The sequence below is a fragment of the Syngnathoides biaculeatus genome, chromosome 21 (assembly GCF_019802595.1).
Source record: "Syngnathoides biaculeatus isolate LvHL_M chromosome 21, ASM1980259v1, whole genome shotgun sequence".
Taxonomy (NCBI): Eukaryota; Metazoa; Chordata; class Actinopteri; order Syngnathiformes; family Syngnathidae; genus Syngnathoides; species Syngnathoides biaculeatus.
The window spans coordinates 2,607,296-2,629,388 of record NC_084660.1 but is presented as its reverse complement, the minus strand read 5'-3'; the positions used below and the strand labels follow the sequence as shown (position 1 = coordinate 2,629,388).

General features: G+C 52.1%; 1 protein-coding gene across 1 annotated transcript in view; it reads left to right on the top strand.

Annotated features, from left to right (window-relative positions):
- Positions 1–22,093, top strand: part of alpk1 (alpha-kinase 1) — a 209,421-nt gene that overhangs the window by 155,565 nt on the left and 31,763 nt on the right. Inside the window, exon 6 of the mRNA XM_061809077.1 lies at positions 11,513–11,633. The gene's annotated coding sequence lies outside the window, so the exon portion shown is untranslated. The remainder of the gene's footprint in view (positions 1–11,512; positions 11,634–22,093) is intronic.

Genomic DNA, 22,093 nt, shown 5'->3' with positions numbered 1-22,093 from the left:
CTTTGCACTCTGTCAATAATTTGGAACGAAAGCCAGCATTTTTCCGGACGCTGATTGATTTGAAGTCGTCCCTTGAAAGCAGGCGGTCATGAAAAATTTACACGGGTGTTTCTGCGGCAGGCAGACGACTCATGTATTATTTGAAGCGGAATGAGAGATTTTCCTACCCACGGCTGAGGATAAAATCCGGATTTAACCTCCCTTTCGCTTGCTGTTTTGATATGAAAACGAATCCCGAGAGAGGTGAGGTGCAAATATTTCCTGTGGGTGGTGCGACCCTCGAGAGCTTTTAGCACATCCGCGCAGATCTCCCGAAAGCATTTAACGCCGCAGACGGCCCGAGACTCGTCTGCCCCGGTCCAGGTGAAAAGTGGGGCTCGGGGCCCGTTTTTCTCTTTGCACACAGAGGTCACGATAGGCTCTCTGCTCGAGTCCCTTCTAACATGTAAACGGAGAAAGGAAAAAGAAGCGCCGCGTTGTTCTGCCCTGACCCAAATGAACGGCAAAGTCTGCCACGTTGCCCTCGCAGAACACTTGCGAAAGCGTCTTGAGATGGATCGTAGGAGGACGGGTGCACTGGAGGGGGGGGGGACAGGACAGGTGGCCAGGCTCGTTCTCAGCCGTCTGTCACGTTCCACGTTCAACATTCTTTGGTGCCGCCTTTTAGACTTTGGCCGCTTTTGTGCCAGCCAACCTCTCCTCAAAGAGTGCCGAACGCAGACGAAAAGGTGCACAGAATTTCCGCGGGATTCTGACACATTTTTGGAATCCCCGGGAGGCAAATCCGCACACAGTTATTATTATTATTATTCTATTTTTTTGGCGGGGTTCTGCACAGGCTTCCTAACATGTTGAATATGATGTTCTTGTCCTCGACGGGAACGACAGCAGACTTTGCGATTGTTAAAAGAATCACAAGCTTGTCAATATTATTCAGTTGTTTGTTGTTTTTTTTTTTTCCAACACTGGTCCACCAAAACGCATACGACGACGTAGCTCCCGTGACGCGTGCTCCACTCGCAGGAATAGATTCTATCCATTCTGTACCGCTTATCCGACGTCCGTTTCCCCCGGGCGCTTCGTCCGGCGCTTCCGGGGTGGGGTCACGAGCCGTGGATGGAGGTGACCCCGACTATACAACTTCTCAATCTCACACACCGGCTCAGTCTTTCGTAGCCGAGGATGGGATTGGATTGGATCGGGTCTGCCGAGGTCCCCGCCGTCGCCCGCCGCCCAGCTCGCACTTCACCTGACCTGTGCGGCCCCTCCCACAGGCGGTGACCCACGTTACCCTTTTGGGCCGTGCCGCCGGGCGCTCGCCTTTGGTGACCCACCTCCGGACAAGGGAAACCGGAATCCATTTTCGTACAGCGTCAGTGTTTCCTGTTCGCTGCGCTTGGTCTGGACCCTCACCAAAACCCCCGGCAGGGGCGTGAAGCTCCCAGACACCACCCTCCACCGCGATAAGGTGACGGCTTCCGGGAGCTGGAAGTATTACTGCGGCTTATTGAGGAATACATTTTTAGCCGCGTCATTCCGCTACACTATAGACGTTCACGACGACAACCGCTCGGCTCCTTTGAACTCCCTTCTGCAGCCGGCAGACTTCCAGGCCTCAAACCTCCCGACGGTTTCTGTGACTGTTAGCCTTTTAGCCGCCACAGCTGGATGGCTGCTCCCTCTTCGGAGACGCTTTGCACGTTTTAGCCAGAGCGTCGACGTCGGGCTCGAGGCGCCGCTGATACGCGCCACGCTGAGCCGCCGTAAGCGTGTCTGATTGAATGAGACCCCGCAGTGCTCTTTCAGACTTGAAGCGCTCCGGCGACAGCGGTTCAGCTGCTCCTCCAGTCTGGGAAAAGAAAGCTTTCCGTGCATCGAGGCGAGCCGATCGATGGGCTGTTTGTTTGAAACCGCACTGACGCGCTTTGAAGGGGTCACGGAAAAGGGGAGGGGCCGCCTCTTGTCCCATTCCCTTGTGCCGCTTGGTCGCGTCGCCTTTCCGTCAAATTGGTTGAAAAAAAGGATTTACGCTGGGTTAGAGTTAGGGGAACCCTCACCCTTTACCCTGCTCGTCAAAACCTTTATTTTGACCCGTTTGTAATGATTGTTTTGCTTTCTTGCAACTTGAAAATGACAAGAGGGGGGTGGGGGGGAATAACGTCCCACATTTCCTCTGGTTCTTTTGTCCAAATCCTTCCGGGGATTTGGGGGTCTAAAATCTGTCAAACAGGTTTTGATCCATTTTGTCCCCAAAAAACATGCCAAATCTCTTTTATTCCTGACTGGGGGATTTTTGCGCGTGGTGTTGAAAGGCCTCGCGGGGTCCCAAAATGGAGGACGAGCGGGACTTGTTTCCACATCAGTTATTCTGCGCAAGCTAGTTGAACGGTCGCGTTGGACCGGAGAGGCTAAGACCGTTGAAATCGTCTTCAGGTCAATCCTCGCCCATCGCAGATGGTTTGCCGTATAAAGCGACAAGAGTGTGACGCGCGGAAATGAAAAGTTGACCGAGCGAAATGACTGACAGATCCATTCATTGACCGGTCGCAGCAACTTGCCAATAGCTTTCTATTTCTTCTTTGGCTTTTTCACCTGCAAGCCAACAACTTTCCTTTTTCAAATTTCTCTTCTGCTACAAACGTTATTTTCCATTCATTCGTCCACTTAAGGGCACGGCAAACAGCAAAGGCGAGCCACACATTTGTTTAGTTTTTGCGTCCACAAGTTCCTATTTTTCATTGCACCTCCTACTCATGAAATGAAGTTGCCCGTAAATGCCGCTGCTCCCCAGAACTTTGGCTATTCAAGCCGTCGTCTCAGTTCCTATTTGAACTGTTGTCTTCTGCAAACACTGCAAATTAGCGTGTGAGGCCCAACCCGGCAGAACCGGGCACCAATAAGAATCCAATTAGGCTTCCGTCTGCGCACGCAGGCCGCTGTCGGCCGCTTCCTGATTTGGGTTGTTGGGAATAGGATGGAGGCGCCCGGGGATGATGTGCGGGGGGCCGGGGTACGGGCTTGTTGCCAAGCAGCGTGCGGCTAGAGGGACTCGCCACAAAGCCAATGAACGCGGCGGTCCCCGTTTGAAATAAATAGACCCAAGTAGCGAGCGGTCACCCCAAAACAGGTCCAGGGAAAGCCTTGTTTTTCCTTTTGCATTGCGGCTCGGTCGGGATGCGACAAAATCAAACGCGGTCAAAACATGCCCCCGGCTGGCGTCGGCCAAAAATAACGCGGGGATCGCGGGAGACGGACGACCAAAAAGATGAGGGAAGAATGAAGATGTCTCTTGTAATCCTGCCAGTGGCACATTTGGGAGCTTTCCGATACAATTGAAATAGCAAATGCGAGCCGTCGTCCCCCCAGCCCGGATGCCGTGTACGCCAACTCCTCGGCCAAGTGCCCTCAGCCCTTATTTGGGGATGAATCGTATCCTCGCGTCGCTTGGAGACCCTTCCCAAAGTGGAAAATGGCAGAGACCTCGTCTGCGTTTGTGCGCCGAAGAGATAAACCGCAGCGTAGCGCCTGCGCTGAACGACCGCTTCGACCCGACCTCGTGGTTTAATCGCCATTACGCGCGCCCGTGCAGAAACACCGGAGCAAACCGCGGTCTACCAAAACCGATGAGGGACGTCGCCGTGTCAGCATTGCACCGGGAGGGAAATCTTGAAACCACTCAGCTCGGATGCTGCAGACGAATATTTTGCAATACAACCGAAGGCGGCGACCGCTGCTATTTTTCCTCCTTTCGGGATTGGCGAGTGCTCAGCGTTTGATCCAGACGCAGAAGTTCTTCCGGGTCCGAGGGAACAAAATATCGTGGGTTCCTACATAAGATGATGGAATGAGATGGAAGCACGCGATCACGTCAACCGAGATGTGCCGTGTAATGTTTAAAATGATCGACTGACCCGTTACAATTTTTTTTTTTTTCCCCGACGTTTGTCATGTCGTCATCGTTTGAAATTTCTCGGCGGGGAAAAAAAAAAAACCCCATTCGCGAATCTAACTGAGCGCGACGACGAGCGCAACCGCGTTCCGCTCTGCCGGGTAAATGACGGCGTTGCGACTCCTCCGATTGACAGTTTGCCTGACAGCTGTTTAACTTTGTCGAGATTTACGCGGCGCGTGACGAGGACGCAACCGATGGCGTATCGCGACATGATCCTCGCGCTAAAACAGAAGATGACATTGAGGATCGAGAGGGATTGGATATATTCTGGTCTCTTGACCCGAATTCCCAAATACGGACCGTGTTGCGTTTAAAGTCGTCATCGTCATCATCGAGCCGGGGTTAATTCAATTAGGAACCTTTACAAAAGGCAGCTGAGACCGGAGGGTCCGGAAACGTAATCATTCGTCGTTTCCGCGTCACAAAGGCCGAGATCCACGACAACGGGGGGGAGAAATAATAGAACGGGGAGAACGTCACGTCGGTGAAAGTAAAAGAAGAGATGGAATCTTTCCTGGAATGCCGACGCTACGTCTGGCGCACGGAGACACAGCAGAGGGCCCGAGGGACTCTCTCCTCTCACGTGCTCTCCGTTTTTCTTGGCGGGAATGCGGCCGACCTTTAATGCGGTCAGTGGGCCAGCGGAATATTCCGGAGCGCTTTCGTTTGGAGGAGCTGCGATGCATCGTCGCCTAGGTCAGAGTGAGAAATGATTTTGCGGGGACTTGAGAGGTGCTCAGGACGCCGTCGAGCTCCGCCCCCACCTCGGGCCTCTCAAAAGCAAAGGATGAGCCTTCGCCTTTGGGCTCAGTCAGCCGCATTTGGTTTTTCGTTTAGCATTGAACACAACCCTGCAAGTCTTCCCTCCCGCCTTTGTCACGTGTTCCCGTTCACGGAGGTGCGTGGTGCCCCCCCCGACGGGAACGGATGATAGCCGCCGCTCGCGACATTTCCTGCGAGAAACGGATTGCGACCGTCTCGTTTGTGTTCGTTCGGGACTTGCTCCTTTGCGCGCGCACGCACACAATGTCAAACGGCGCAAGAAAATGACATCTCGAGGTGAATATTATTAAATAGCAGCTTGTGCACAAGGCTCCACAACAGCATTCGCGCGCCCCGGGGGCCAATGAAGTTATTAAGCAGTGCGGAAGGGGGGGGGGGGGGCGGGGCTCAATGTCAAAACTGCTCGGCTTTCTCGCTCTCGTTCAAAGGTGAATTTTTTGGGGGAGGTCTTCATTTTGCTGAAATGATTCACTCGACATCCTCCCGTTTTGGCCCTGAGCTAACAGATTGGAAGCCGTGACGGCGTACTAATATTATCTGTCTGTGCGCTCCTGCTGCTGCCGCTAAAAGGAATTACGGCTCTGCAACAGCGATGCTAACCATTAGCTTGTCAAAGGAGGGTTTGAAATACAAACCCCGCCGACTCCTTTGATGTTGAGCTCGACCGTCAACGACAACCGAGCGTGGCCATAAAACTTCTCGAAGCCTCCTTTTTTGAAGAATCGTCCACTAATTTAATCGGCCAATCGTGACGTGAGATGCGTCCAAAAAAATGTGAGTCGAATTGGCCGAATGGCTCCTATCGTATGGGAAAAGTGAACTCTTATCTGGAGGCGTCACCGCGTTGATCTCTTTTGAGAAGCCATTTTGGCCGACCGTTTTGATGGATCCCAAAGTCAAGCTGTGCAATTAAAAAGCAGGAGTGGCTCCTGCGTGTGTTTTACCATCCCGAGTCTTCCTCGGGCCCCGCCATCTCTCTCTCGTTCTGCGTTTTTGTGAGTTAGCAGCTGTCTCCGATCAGCGCCACAGCCTATCAGGGCCATCTGCACAGCTGCCGCATCCGCAGAGAGACTTTAGCCCGGCTTCACCTGACAGGTGGGCACCCGACGCGCTGCAACTGCGTGCATTTTATTTGCATTGTGCTCATTTTCCCAAGAGTCGATCATGTACATCGAGTTACGCATGATGGGATGTGTGACCAAACACTTCCTGAAGTACCTTTGTTGCACATTCAGCACTGTTGGCATGGTGCACTTTTTTTTTTTCCCCCGTATACGTCAAAACAGCTTATTTATTGAACACTTGCAAAGACTTCCAAAACACACACACACACACACCACGACCCAGCAATGAGTAGCAACCCAAACACCTCCAGCTCCAGGTTTTTTTTTTTTTTTTTTTTGCTTCCATCTTAAATTATTTGACTCTCACGTCTTCAGTGTTTCGGTCAATCCGGTGCTGAAGAACAGCTCCACACAAACAAACCTCGGCGCTGTCCGCGGTCCTGAAATCTGACAGCCAAGTTCGAACCGGCAAAGCCAACAAAGCTTCGACAGCTGAGTTAGTGCCGGCGTGCACAGACTTTTTTTTTTTTAACCCCAAGATCTACTTTTCAAGCAGCCAGAGAGGGTGGTGGTGGTGGGGGGGGGGGGGGTTGTTGGGGATGACTGACATTTTTTATTTTTTTTTAGAAAAACCAATAATTAAATAGAATGACCAAATAGAATCACAAAGATCTACCCGCTGCATAATTGCAAAACATTTCTTTTGTATATTGAGCATTCTTTATGCGTAAATGTATGTTTGCGCGCTTTGCGTAACCGCATGAGCCAATATTGCACAGCATAACATAGTGAACCATCAACATTTTTTTTGTAACTTGAGTTCACGTCGATGAATGAAAATGCACACCTGGGCCGTGTCACTCGCGTCAGTGGATTCGTCCAACCGGAGTGAGGAACGCGCAATTTCCGGTGTCCGATTTTGCTGTGCGGCCAATCGGGACTTTTGTCATTCTCAGCTTGCTTTTCGGCGGAATGTCGGCGTCGCATTTTCCGTCAACAGTTGGAAAACGCCGCTCCACCGGCGGGTGAGGCAAGCGCACTTTGTCAAAAAGTCGTACGGAAGTGATCCGTTTTTGTCTTCTTTACTGCCGCGTCCGTACTCACATTTCTTAAGCGAGGGCTTAAAATAGTCGGAAGTCGCCGACTAGCGTGTGTTCCCGCACTGTCGTTGTTTGCACAGGCGCGGTGAGCTAAAGGTCGGACAAAAAAAACGGCAGCACCAGTCGCTCGCGCTCAACGCGTTGAGCACCCCTGAGTTAGACCATAACTGTCAACAATATTGCGGTTACAAATGCCTCCCATTGGAGGAGAAGCACTCGAAAACATGAGATTCCCCACATTCATGCTCAAAATATTGGAGAGAAATACGAGTTGGACCTTATTTGAGCACAAATGAACGACTGCGGTATCTCCAGCGTGTTGCTAATTTAGTCGCAGCTCGCTCGTCAGACATCAGTTTGCGTGACGGGCCAATTTCATATGCTGTCAATGGCTGATATGTTTCCCAGAGATCCATTCTTTCAGAACGGGCCAGAGCGTATCTGCTGCTCACACCGTCGGCGTGACAAACACAAGACACGTGCGCCCCAGCTTGCCATCCACCAGGCGCCGTGTCAAATCAAATCGCCCAATTATTCCAGGAGCTCACCGGGGGGACGGGAGTCGCGTGTCACCCGCACGTGCCAATCGCAAAGCTCCGCCATCTCGGAGGAATCGTCCAGCCCCGCCCCCGAGAAGGAACTCGGACTGCTCCCTTTTCCGGCGCGGGGAGGAAATCAAAAGGAGAGGGTTTGGCCGCCCAGCTTGGAAAGCCGCCACAATTAGCAACGTTGAAATGAGCCCGACGCCGTTTCATTTCCCAGCCGTGAATTCAAAAGCGTCATTTCGGAACGCCATCGCTGCATTGATTTCAGACCACTGTGGTGCGCTCGGGACCGGTTCACGTCCCTCCCCCCGGAGAAGAAGCGCGACGGACAAATGGATGGACAGACGACGACATTCCTTCTCCTCTTCCGTGAAACGGTGACTCGGCACAAATATTCCCCATTTATTCCTGACAAACGAAAATGCGCCGTCAACGAAGACGGCGTGGACATTTATTTGGGGGCCACTATCTGCACGTACCGCGGTGTGAAAGCGATCCAGTAGCAAGTATCCAGGATGAGCAAATTTGAAAGCTTATTTGAATCGCCAAAGGATTTGTTGCGCTCCGTGCGACGCCTCCCATATTTCTCGGCGACCCCCATTACTTTTCACCATGTTGAGTGTCTAACACTTCCAATAATCGCCAAAGATGGAAAATAAGCCCTCAAAACCGTGAAAAATGAAGCTACTGAACACTGTGGGCGTGTCCACGGAATGTGCTGAAACCACGCCCCCCCCTCACCCGTCGACTGTCGGTCAAATTCCAGTACCGCGACCTGTCGAAACGCATCTCTCGTGTACAAGTACGACGCAGTTCCCGGTCTGCGAGTTTATCTTCAAAGCAAATCGTCGGAACCGCGTCCTCCGAGCCGTCAAGGCCGAGCGTGGAGCGAGCGCTGTAATCAAGCCATTGCAGCAAAAACGTGCACTTCTTCTGATGAAAGCGCGACGGGTTCACTTTGGTTCACGTCGCCGTGCTAGTGTTATGCAAATAAAGTACGATTATGCAAAACTGGAAATTGTGCGGATGAGTGATATCCCGCAGCACACGCGGATTAGCAACAAACGCCCACTCCTCAATTATGAGCATAAAACTCTTGTGTGCGTCCCATATAGCCGTTACACAACCTGCTCCACTTAGCGGTGAGAAATCATCTTCCAAGCGTCTTCGCTCGTGTTGGATGTGCGCGGGAAAAAGGGGCTCGTCCAAAACCGGCGCAGAAAATGCAAAAAATGCTTTGCGGAGGTGGTCGGACACCGGACCGTCGAGCGATAGGGGACGGCAAATGTTCCGTGTCGGGCCTCGGCTGGACGCTCCGAAGGACATCTTTTCTTCGTTTGCCTGCGTCGCCCGAAGAAAATGTTACGCCAGAATGAAGAAACCGAGATCCTCCCAGTGAGTCTCTGAACGGATCCTCAATCGGGAAGACCGAAGGCCCGTTCGCAAAAAGAACTGAAACGGCGCCATCGCGTCGCCGTCTGGAGCTGCGGCCAAACGGAAGAACTCAAAAGGTGCCGAAGCGACAAGCGGCACGATAACCCGCGACCGTCACCTTGCCAAATTTGGCCAGGGGTGAATCTGAATCCGGAAGGGACACGGCAACATCAGGACCGTCACCAGAAAGACCAAATGGGCACCTCTTGCCACCGTGGCGACCCCGACTCGATTGGGTCAATAAGCCCGCAGCCAACCCTCGGCCTGTCTTGATTGGCACCCCGACCCCCACCCCAGTGCACGCTCGCAATCACTCGTAAAACGAACGGAGAGCGAGGGAAAATCCGACGTTCAAATCCCCTTGTGTGGGTTGTTTTTTTTTTTTTTTTTTTGGAACGCGCGTCTGCCTTTATGGCTCCCTTAAAGCCCCTTCAACCTCTCCCCTCGCTCGGATCGGCCGGGAAGATGGATGAGGGCCAGGCGGGGGCCGGAGCGGGGTGGGGTGGGGGGGGCGGCGGGGATTACAGAGAGATTACCCGATTCCCGTTCTCCGTTTCCCTCCGGTTTTCTCACACCGCCCGTCGACGTCGCCTCCGGAAAGTCCTCGCCGCGCACTCTGCAAGGTTGCGGCTTCGGCTTCAGTTCCGGTTCTCGCTCAACTCCGTAATATTAGGTACACCTGCGAAACTAGCACGCCGTAGATGACCACCCGACGGACCGCCTGCTCGTCCCCTGAACTACGTCGGAGACGAGTTGGGTTGTGGCTAAATGTTGAACACATCTCAGCGGTCACAACGGGTACTCGTAGGAGTAGTAGTGGTGGTCGTAGTAGTACTGACAAAGCTCTGGAAATGGGTCTTAATTGACCGAGACTGAGCACCCACTGTGGAAATAAATCTACGACCCCCACCGCCCCCACCACCAAATATCCCCAAAACCGCTGGTGTGATGACGACAAGGAATTATTTGGGGTATCTGCAATTATTCTAATCAGCCTCAGAAGCTCCCCCCCAGCTAAAAAAACTGCAAGCAGACAACGTGAGTCCAAATAGCCCGAACGGAACCTGTTAGAACGGGAGTTAAGAAGACGCACGCGCTCACACGGAGAGCCAAATGCACTCTTTTGCCCCCGTTGCGCAACCATCAATCGCAAGCGTGGCTTTGAAACCAGCGTGGATTGCGAGCGCGTGCGGCAGCGCGAGCGGCGGCGCGCGCCCGCCAAGGGCGCAGAAAGCTGAAGACGGCGCACGCGAGCTTTGCGCCAAGGCGGCCGACCCGCGTTTGACGTCGCCCAAGCACACAACGGCACAGAAAAGTCCATCCTTACGTTTGTGCGGCGGTCCCGGCGTTACGGCGGTCCGGCTTTCCCAAAAAGCAATTTCCAGCGCGCCTACATTTCCACACAGCCCGCGCGGCTCGCCGTTGTCCTTCGAGGCGGCCGAGAGCTCCGCGGACGACGCGCTCCAGCTGTTGAGGGGAGCGGATGTGGAGCGGCTGAGGCGGGCTTCAAAATAAAAGCCTCGGCGCTCGGCGGGCTCCTGCGTGCTTTTGTTGACTTCTGGCTCGCCCGGTGCGCGTCCGCAGACTGGCGGGAGGAGGTGCTCGGGCGCCCCCCTCGCAGGACGGGGGGCGCTACTGCACCTGCGCTTCCTTCCCGCTTTCCAATATTTCCGCTCATCACCATAGAAAATGATTGACTGCGCGCTATTTGCTGTCGCGGTGCTACGCAGTAAATATTTGCAACGTGCCGTGCGCCTCCTCGTCACGTCATTTTTGCCTGTGCGCTGAAAAATGACGTCACATCATCTTTTGTCACAGCCCAAGGATCAGAAAGTCCACAGGCCGTGTATTGAAGTTTTTCTTCAATTAGATGTCGAATTTCTGTCCTTGTCTGCCAAATATGGAACATTTTCACGTAGCACGAGCAAGAGGGGTGTGGCCACCGCTAAGAGGGGCGTGGCCACACCACAGCTCCGTCACCGCTCCGCAGCTGCTTGTCGTCGCGACTGTAACCGGGCAGACATTTCAGTTGGAGTTTTTGTCACTGGCGCTTGCCAGTTCCTTGCCCTGAGTTAGCGAGTTGCATTCACTGACAGTAGCAATCTCCACCGTTGCTAATCGTGTAGTGTCCAACTATCATCATCGGAGCTTTTCTGTGCCACCGCCGTTTAGTCCTGTCTTAGTTTATGTCACATAGTCACAGTCAAGTCCTAGTGCACGTTTCCTAGTTTGCCTCGTTGTCATCAGACCTCGCTTCACGTTTTCGAATTCCTGCCTTCCTTCGCTGAGCGTTTTTGTGCCTCTGCCTTCTCGGACTGCTTTACACCGCGCGCGCGACCCTGTTCCTTTGAATCAACCGCGCCTGACATCATGCCCGAGTCTCGGAGTCCTGCATTTGTGTCCGGCCCCGCCCGTAGCGGAGATTCGCGACGGTTTGCTCTTCGACAAAAGACGACGTGAATCGGCGCAGTCAGCGTCGCCGAGATGTAGCTAGCGAAGGCCGCCAAGATAAAGGAGTCGTCGGCTCTCGAAGAAAACCCAAAGCTAAACGTGACATTTCGTGGCACGACGCGCTTGTGTTCAAATAACGCCGCCTGCCGTGGACTTATTTTGTTTTCTTTTCTTTCTTTGAAGCATTCGGCTCCACGCCGTCGTCCCCTCGGTGCGCCTTCTTGAGCGTTCTTCAGCCAGGAGTGTTGTTATCGCCATTATCGCCGCGGCTGGCTGTTAGCAGACACTTATCGCGGGCGCGCAGGTAAGCAATTATTCTTCGGCTCCGGCGTCCCCCCTGAGACGGCGCCGTATTGAAATCATATCAGCGTTTGGAGAAAACTGAGGACGTTCGAAAGATGCTTGCAGCTGGGGCTTACGGATTGAATTTTATGATATGTTTTGTCGGCCATGGAGTGCCAATGTTTTTGGCCGTGACTGGATACGCGTGTATTTGTGTTTAAAAAAAAAAAAAAACATCTCAAACAGTCAAGGGGGGGGGGGGAATATTTTTTTAAATTCAGTTATGGCTAAAAACTCGACTTACTTGACTTAGCTCCATTCATAGTCATGTGATTGCATTATTAGCCACCTGTGGGTCAAATCAACTTTCCCCATTGACACGAGTGGAAATGCTGTCAATGTGTTCCATCCTTCCGTTTACCGAGAAATGTGCGGTTTATATATGTATGTACATATGTATTTCTCACTGTGTTAGCATTAAGGTCGCGAAATCAAAGTGAAGTGATACCGTACACAATGTGAAAGTCTCTCGATTTGATGTTTAGTTTGACTGTAAAGTTGAAGAGCTTCTACTAGCAACAACGAGATTTCCAGGGTGTATCTTTGAGCCATTCAGCGGGCAAACGGACAGTCGAAGCGAAGAGGGACTTGGGCAACCGCCCTGGCCTCTCATCCTCATCATCATCAGTCACTCGCTCAGTTTCTCACCTTCCACCGCATTTTCTTGCCCGGTCGACTGGGGAAGTGTGCGTTTGTTTCTGTCAGCCTGGGCATCTGCAAGGGAGAGGGATGGTTCAATCCCCGGGCCAAAACAAAGCTCTCCAAATATTTGGGGGGGGGGGGCAGAAGGTATCGCCATTCGAGCATTAAATAAGGCGGTGTCCAATGGGCCGTGTGACTTTCTTGGAGGAGGCGACGCTCCTTTTTTTTTTTTTTTTTTTTTTTTATTGGTCCGCTAAATGACTCCACTGTCTACCGCAGGGACGGAATCCGGCCTCTCATTTTCACGCCATAAAAATGGAACATACAGTCGTTCCTGGCGCAAGATACTCGTTTGTTTCAATCTCTGAGCACGCTCGCAACTCGAAACGCCGTTTTTCATCCCAGAAGTAGCAGTCTATATTAACGCAGGGGTCATGTAATTGTGTAAAAAGTTCTTTTTTCCACCAATTCAGTAGACATTGTGTCGCTCCTACCGACCTGCGAGGGGCGGCGCGCCCCCACCTCCGACGCCTGCCGCCGAGCGGATTCGGAATGTCGTTTTGCGACAGTCGCAGTGATTTTGTGGGGAGGCTCAGGACCATGTGCCCGTAAATAGCGGGTTTTATTTTCGGTCTCCGTGAGTTGCTCCTCCATTTTTCTTTGCATACCTGCGGCTCGTCACGGCAAAACCAACGCGATTCGGATGTTAGCGTTGGACGAGAAAGACGTTGAGAATGTTCCTCAAGTCAACTCAGCGACAACTATACAAGGGCGAACGAAACAAGACGTCTGTTCAAAATGAGCGTAAAACAGTAGCTGAGTTTTAATTGTCTGAGCATAAAAAAAGCGGATGACTTCCAGCAGTCTGTGAATGGAAAAAAAAAAAATCAATTTCAGAAAGCTGCTAAAACCGTCGCCGTAGTGAAAGCATGGAAGTGCTTTACGATGACTCACAAAACGCAGCACAACTTCTTTGACCACATCAATTGGATCCACTTTCACTTTCGAGTACGGGTGCAGTTGTTTTTCCAGCACTCGAGGATTGATCGGCGCGTCTCCCTCCGCATTTGGAGGCAAACGTTGTGGATCCGGATTTGAGATTTGGCTTTGTGCGCTCGCTTCCTGTTTGCGTGCACATTTCATCAATTAACTGGCGGAATGAAAGTCCAACGTGTGCCTGCGGGCGACGCTTTGCTCTTAATCTGTCCGCGATTACGCGACCTTTTCCACCATTTCAATTGATTTTATTCATTGACACTTTAGAAGAATCTATTTTGTCGTTTGTCATTTTCCTGCGCATTTGCGCTCGGGATGCAAAGGCAGGGCCGTGGCGCTTTGGCTTTAAGTCGTCGGACCGGGCAGGGTGGGAACGGTGCCGTGAGGACGTCGCAGCATTTGCTACCAAATTGGCATCGTTGGAGAAATGTCCTTCTCTTCTCTTTGGTCGCCCCCACTTGTGTCCCGGTTTGACCACGGAGAAGCGGTGGCGTGCTTGTGAGGACTGTTTTCAGTTGAACCATTCCCCCCCCCCCCCCCCGAGAGCTTGTTTACCGCCGCCTCGCTTTGGACCGGACACCTTCATCCGTGGGGGGGGGGGGGGTAAATCACCGAGGATCGGAGTGAGCGTTGAAGGGCGGCCAAAGACCTTGAGCGGGTCTGGTCGCCTTTTGCCGGGGGGATTAGCGGCCGGGGGGGGGGGGGGGGGACGCGCCGATGCGTGATTCTGATTTGAGGGACATTTTGCCATATTTGTCAATATTGCCCCAGTGACAGAAAAGTCCCATTTCCGGCGGAGTCTCCTTGAACCCCGTGTCCACCAGCTGTCAGCAGAGGTCCAGGTGAAGGTTTCCTCAGTGACGTGTCCAGAAGTGACTCGGTTAGTGACTCCGTTACAAATCCTCATCCGTTCAGCCGCCGAGCGAGTGAGGAGAGGCAGTTTAGAAGATGGACGGATGACCTTTGCGCTGTCGTCTTCTCTGGCCAAAAATGACATTTTGAAATTGGGGAACGTACACACCACAAAAAAATGCCAAATGTAATTCTCTGTGGGATAAAAGCGGCAGGTCACCCGCAGGCTGTTCTTTCTCAGCCGCTATTTTTGGGCGCCAGCACTGAGGATAAAGATGGAAGTTAGCAAATCTCAAAATTGTTTTTTGATTTTTCTCACCAAAGAAAGTTTGATCCGATTGGCTTTCTGTCGCCGGGGCGCTCGTCGTCGCAGATCTCGCGAGGGCGACGGTCCGAGTAGAGCCCGCCGGCCGCGCTGAGCCTCTCGGCAAATTAGCCGCGCGACGTAGCGTGTCGAATAAGAAATGAAGACGAGCGGTCACGGAGAGGTCAGAGGAAGTCGCGTCCCGCAAGGACCTTGGGAGAGCTCAATGGCTGCTGGGTAATAGCGATGGAAACGGGGGAGGTGAGAGTGGATGCAAAAGGTGAGAATGAATGAATGTCGGTTTCAACGCGTGGGCCCGTCCACCTCGATCGTGCCGTTTTTCACGATATCACATCGTGAAAAACAAAGGCTCGTCTCTCTTTACTCCACCGTTGACGGCTCACTTTTGAATTGCTCTCAAATTGCATCAACGTAATGGCCTTTGCGGTGCGCCTGGGGGCAGCATACGACATCTAAGCTCGTCAGTGCAGCACTACTTTGAGTCATTTCGTGCAAAGGATAAAGAAATACGAATACCGTTACATTGTCCGCGCGGTATAGATGCTACAGAATGTAGCATTAGCGTCCAACTAAGGCTCAGCTATGTGCTTGTTTGAAATGAGCGAGGCGCAATCGATAGACACGGATCTCTTGCGGTGCTGTCGGGTTGCCGCAGAGGCCTGCTCAAGACCAACTTGCAGTGCATCCCTCGCGTTCAGACATTGCCGACGGTTTCAACCTCCTTCAATTCTCTTCAGAGACGTCAAACTCAAGCGAAGAAGGGAGCAGACGTGCGGTCGGCCTCCTGCGGGCCGCGAGTGGGAAATCTTGCGTTTCCCCGCTCCTAAAATCCCTTTGAACGACACTGGCCGATTTGACCGTAAGAGACAAATCCCCCGGCCGGCAAAGGAGAGCCCGAGACCGAGACTCAAAGTTGCAGCGCCTCCTCACCGAAGCTCATTAGTTGTTGTTGCTGCTGTACGGGCCACTGGCGCCTCCACTTCCTGTTTGTTTCCTGCGCTCAGTTTGCCACAAATCCCACCGTGACGAGCAGATCCGGCGGACGCCTTTGTGGACTTTTGCCAATCCGGGCCACCTTTGTCTCTTTCCATTATTTCCACGTGACCCGGACCCTTCCTCCCATTTTGCTCACACACGAGCATCACCTCTGAGTCAACATTTTGCATCTGACACACACACACACACACGCACGCACACACGCACGCACAACTAGCCCCCGCCCGGCTGTCAATCATGGCCCCCGTTGAAGATTTGACACAGACCCGAAAGAACCCAAGGACGGACCAAAGGCCACGTACGCCTGAACTCTGGTTGGGGAAGATGAACCGTAGAATGAATCATTTACTGACGTCCTTTGTGCGCCACCTTTCCAAGCGGTTTTCCAAAGCGCTCTTACAAAACCTACAAGGAACAAAAAAAAAAAAAAAAAAAAAAAACCCAACACAAGCGTGAATATAAAAATATATATATATATATATATATATTTGGAGATCGCACACGTCCCAATCTTTTGTAAAACTGATTGAGGAATCCCAGAAACACGAGAAGCCAACAGATCCACGGTTACTACATTGTTGAATAATTTACCAGGGATATTGATGCTCGCGTTGGTCCGCTGTGGATATTCTGTACCATCCATTTCTGGAGCGCCGGAAGGAGAATGCTAATCGGGAAGCAACGGAACGTGAAATGCGGACGACGTCCCGGGAAATCGACAACGCGAGCGCGACGTTACCGACTAACGTCCAAGGCAATATACGGGCTCGCTGCATTGAATTTCTCCGTTCCCGTGGCTACCGGTCTCACGGTTCTCCGAGGACCGGACGCTTCGATCAAAACAGCAGCTAGCATGTGCGCGACTGATAGGGCGGCGCCCTCGCTGTCTGTTTTAAATGTCAGCACCTCTCGTGTCTCGCCACGCTTTCTCATTAGAGATCCCTGCGGGGATTCTCTCTCCGAAGAAACTAAAATCTGACTCGTGGAGCTGAAATTGCGGCAATGGCTGAGGAGGTTGCACTTGTCCCCCCTCCGTATTGACGGCTCAAAATCAGCTCTTTTGGCTGGAGGCTTTTGTCACCCGATTGACGCGACGAGACAAAGGCGAGAGGGCAAGAACGAGCGCCGCTGGAAACCTTGACACGGGAGCGCCACCGGTGTGTTGACAAAGGATGAAGCCAGAGAAAAGAGCGAGAAACCGGAACTCGGATCAATATTTCAGGCTGTGATGCCCATCGGCCTTTTCTCTCCTTCGGGTAGAATCAAAGCCAACGGTAATCGAGTTTATCCCTTCAAGTGAGTCTCTGGTCAGGACTTGTTCGGTGGTCTGTTCGGGTTTAGGCCTGACGGGATTTGCGGGCCCACGATGGTCACAGCTGTGGCAGATCCTAAACAATTTCTTCAAGAGGGAGACCAGACTTGGAGCTGCTCATTTGCTGGCTCTTGAACTCGATCCAAAACAACGAGAATTCCAATTTGTGGACTTAAAACCACGGATAAGTCCGTTGAGCGTCACGCCATGCGTCAAAAGATTCCTTCTTAACATTCTATCGCTCCATTTTGTTCACTTGAACGGAGAAATGATGTGAAAGGTTTGCATGGGGAGTTTCGATCGAGGTTCTGTCCTGAGCCTTCAGAGATTAGATTTCACTCGGGAGTTTTGCTTTGTCCCATCACCAGTCAGTGTGGCCTTGGATATACTTCAGATCATAAATATGAAATAAGAACCACAGGTGTGCAACGCATTCCGATTCCCTGTAGTTTTTCTCCGCTGGCTGAAGGTCTACAGTGTGGCTGAGGGAGCCGACTTTTTCTGACGTCGATGTTGAAGAGTCGGAGTTTCTCTTCAGAGACCGAGCCCAGACTGTGACGGCCCGCGGGCGCGGCTCGCAACTTGGCGGCGGCGGCGGCGGGCGCGGTTTCAAAGCCGCTTCGGTCGCCGCTCGCTATTTGATAAGATTTCTCCCAAACGGGGCTGAGCAGCCCGGACGGCGAGTCCGCCACTCGCCACGTCGCCAAGTGCATTTGGGTTCTTTTGCGCCTCCGAGGCCACCTCCGCATCACTCCCCGAAAACGCTTCATCTGCAGGAGCGGCGGGCGTTCATTTTGCAAAGCCGCAACCTTTGGAAGATCATCTCTGCTTTCTGGGCAAGTGTCGGGCTTAATTGCGAGCTCAAACAAAGACAGCAACGCTGCTTGATCGCATGCGGCCGTGAATGTCTTTCAAACATCAGGGGCGCATTCTCATGGAGTGGAAAAGGTACAAATGAAGCAGCCGGAAATGGTTCACGTGGCAACTTCCATCTGGGTCGAGTTTCCTCGGGTTTCTTGTTGGAACACGTCGTACTCTTGCAATTCAAACGGCGAAGGAAAGAACCGCGCAGCCTCTGTCTCATTACACCGAGCTCCTATTAGCCCACCACGCAGATCAATTTTCTGCTCGACCTAATCGGGTTTAAAGAGGTGAGACTCTCCTCTCGGTCCATTAGGCTCATTAGGAAATGAGTGAAGCTGCAACGTGAGAAGCTCGTAACCTGAGAGAGTCGACGGTATGATCGGTCGCCCTCGCTTTCTTTTGCTCTCTCTCTCTCTCTCGCTTTCTCTTAAGACGCAAAGCTGCTTCCTGACTTCATGTCGCGGCGACCTTCGCATCTTGCGCGGCCGCGGCCGCTCCAGAATCCATTTTTCCGTGTTCGCGTCCGAGCCGCGATTCAAAGATTGACATTTTTGGACGGGGGCGTGCCGAAACTGATGCGTGTCATCACGTGAGTGGCGCATGAGCGTGAATTCCATTTCCAAACGTGTCTGAAGTCAGCAACATCCTCGTGAAAACATTTTTTAATCATTACTTTGGTCTGAATGGGAGTTTGGCTATTGAATGACTTCCGGCCGGGAATATTGAATCGCTGCGGAATCATTTTGAAAAACGAAAATGGAGTTAGATCTGAATGCTGAGTCAGATTTTCATTCCCCCCCGTTCCAGAAAAGCAAAATTCCGCTGATGAGCTGTAGTGAGACTGGCCACTTGATTACGACTGGACGCATCTACCACGACTCGGTCACTTTTTTTTTTTTTTTTGGTGCCGTCACAGGTGAGAGGTGCTAGCATAACCGGGATTAAGCACATTTTCTGCCATGCGCAAAGCGTTGTGAGTTCTAGTTCGTCACATGCTGTTTTTTGTTTCCTAACCTGGTAGCCAAAATTGAGTTTAAAAAAAAAAATGACGTCAGACATAACTCGGCAAAAATTGCGTTCGAACGGGGAGCCACACAACGACGGGTCAAACGCTGCGGCTGTGTCAGTATTATTACCCACACGAAAGACGGTCGACAATATATCAAGGCAACAATAAAAATGCCCTTCGGTTGTCTGCTCTCAGAAAGAGAGAAATAGTCGCGTTGCGTGCCTTTGCGTAACCAACATCACACGCGCGCGACAGTAACGGCACGAAATCCATCCAACGAGCAAAGCACGGCGAGAAAACAATTCCATTTGCGAACAGCAAACATCGGTGAGCGCTACGTTGCCGTGACTCAAGGTTACGCTGTGCGCGGTGCAAACAAGCGAGGGATTTACCAACTTTGAGCTTCATTGTAAATAATGCATGTCACACTGCAAACAGCGCAGCAAGGAGAAACGCCGTTGCGGCTCCATACTGACCGACAACCTTAAGGGAACGAGTACGAACGCTTCCAGATAAAGATGCCGAGTCGTCACGGCGAGGTGGATGCCGGGTGCGAGCATTCAAAGGGTGTTTGCTAAATGGGCACGTGTGAAAGTGCAATTGAAGCACCTTGCCGGCTGCAGAGGGGGCGCAAGAGGCGCATCGGGAGGTGTGAAAGGTGCAACTACAAAAGGAACTTGAAAGCGGTCCCGAGAAAATGGGATTGGAGTGAAAGTGGAACAAGGGGAGATGAACTAAAAACATTTGTTGGGCTTCAGAGAACTAGCACGAACGAGTGACGTCTCGCGGGAGCAGATACTGCTTAGCTTCTCTTTTATGTTTCTTTGTTGTTGTTGTTTGAAAAGCCACCACCTCCAAATCATCCAGTAGGTGAAAGAACAGCTGTCCTTAGATCTAATGGAAATGATTTAGCGGGGGGAAGCGAAACCCTCAAGTGGGGAGGAGCAGAAGGAGAGCCAGAGCGGTGAAAGGCCTTTCCTCGCCTCCGGGAGGCAATGAGTCAGCCAATCAAGCGCGCTGACTCACAGCGGCCTGGAAACAAACATGGCCGCGAGATTTTGGTCTTTGCTCGGCGTGGTCGCAGGGCGGCCCAATTCCAACATGCTAAGTTGGGAGGGAAGTCGAGTGCATGTGCGTATTTGCACGTATGCCGGTGTTAGAATCGCTCTGTGACGGATAGACCCCGAAAAGTCAAGTACGAGACTGGTCTCGTTCTTTGAACTGCTTTCACCTCGCAAACGGCCCGATTTCCTGTACACGGAACCCCGTGCAGTGGAGAGCAAACCACGCGACGTGTGATGTATTTCTTCGGACCGGCTACTGTATGCTTGTGGTTCACGCCGCCACCCTGGCTCGGCCACTGGGTCAGACTTGTTGACGCGGACAAACTGATGTGTTCCCAAATCGGATGGAGCGAATGTTGCTCAGGTTCAGATCAAGACTCAACCCACGTGGCATAGGTTGCGCGCGTCTGGTTTTTTGGATGTCCTCGACCATTTATTTATTGCTCCAAGTACTTCGCGTCATGTCTGCCAAAAGCGAGAATGGTGAAGCCACTTATCAGCGCCGAGGACTAGAGATGTGTTTAACGCTCATTCCGTCACCTTCGAGTCGATCGGCGGTCACGTACGTCGACTGTAGCTCTCGGAGCTTTTCGTCGGTTGATTATGATCAGGGTGACGAGACTTTTATTGGACATGGGAAAGGAAGGGACGAGGCCAGAGGGGAGGGATTAAAGGTTCAGATTGAAGAGCGTGACGTCAACTGTTTACAGCAGTTCGCGACAGGGGGGAAACGCGATCTGGCCAGAGGAATCCCCATCGCAATCCGCTTTCTTGGCCAAGTGTGGAAAACTCACGAGGAACTTTTCTCTGGCAGTCGGTGCTGCAAACTCACCAAAGAATGAAAGAAGTAGCCTGTTGGTCACATGAAAGTGTGTCTCCCCAGTCGACGATTGATCGAAGTGAAAAGGGGCTTCGGGTGACTCGGCCCTGCTTTACGGTGGAAGGGTGAAGCTGCAAGAACTGGGGGAAGAAAAAAAACGACCTCAAAGCTGTATTCGGGGAAACTTAGCGAACGAGGCAAACCTGACATTTTCTCATATCGGTTGCCGAATGAAAAGGCTTTTGAACTCTTATTTCGAATTCTGTCCTGCAAGCTAATTTGAGCTTCTGTACTCCCCTCGGAACCCTCGCTTCTGCACTCTTGCTTGAACGCTACGGAGGGAATCTGGATCCCCGACCTCGCCAGATGGTTGCCAGTTCCGAGTCAGCTGTTCAAACAGCAGCCCGATACGCAAGCGTAGAGGGCTGACGCCGGGCCCTCGGGCCCTTTCGGGCACTGTCGGAGGCAGCAGAGTGCAGTGCATCCAGTTAGCTTCCGATGGCTCACCGGCCTTTTCACGTGTGCCCGCGAGGAAAAATCCAAGGCGTGAGCCAACGCTAGTGCCGCTTTGAGAAAGGTCACGACATTCGGCTCGCCATCAAACCAATACGACTCCGGCCAGCCGCCCGGAGCTGAATCCCGTTCGCTAAAACTGAATACTGGCTATCAGCAATACACACTGACACGGATGCCCGTGTAAGTAGCAAACATTAGTTGCCGGAATAATGCAAACAGACACATACTGTACAGCAGGAGGCTCCTAATCAAAACCCTTCCAGATTCAGGGCTCCTCTCCGGAGACACAAACCAATTATTACCGAAAGCCGAGTCTTATCTTGAGGACTGTGTACTTTGTGTTGCTCTACTCTCTCACTCCCTCATTTTCCTTCCGATCGGCCCTCTGTCATTGCTCTCATTTGTGGGAGCCGGTCCAGTTTTAGGGCCGGGCGGACATCTTTTGTGTCTTTGTTGCTTCGGATATTTCCAGGGTAATTGCCGCACTCTGTGCTAATTAACGCTCCAGCGGAGATAAGCTGCTAAAACACTGCGAGCTGTATCGGTGTGGATTTGCTGATAGCGGGACATTTTCGGGGGGCGGCGGAGGAAGCCAACATGACAGCAAGTCAGACGTTGGAACGCTACTCACATTCTAATCAGATGCATTCATTTAGGGGAAATATTATCGTGTCAATGTTGAGGGCGTCAAATATTCCGACTAATGCTATTGTTCAAGAAAAAAAATCCCATTCTTCGGCAATTCTGAGAGCCCGGAATTGCTCTCTCTAAGACACAAAAAAAAGAGGGAATTGGAATTCTTTGTTGCGACTCACGCGTTCCCTCCTGCTTGGGATTGAGACACCAATGGCTTCCGAGCTCCTTCATCAGGAAAATCTACGTTGAATTCTAAAGCTCGTTGGATTTAGATCAACGAACAGACCTTCTTCTCGGGTCAGTCAGCAAGCTCATTTACATTCGCAAGACCACCTGGGCAATCCGGGAAGTGAATCCGCCGGTGACGACACAGCCGCGAGGAGGGCAGGG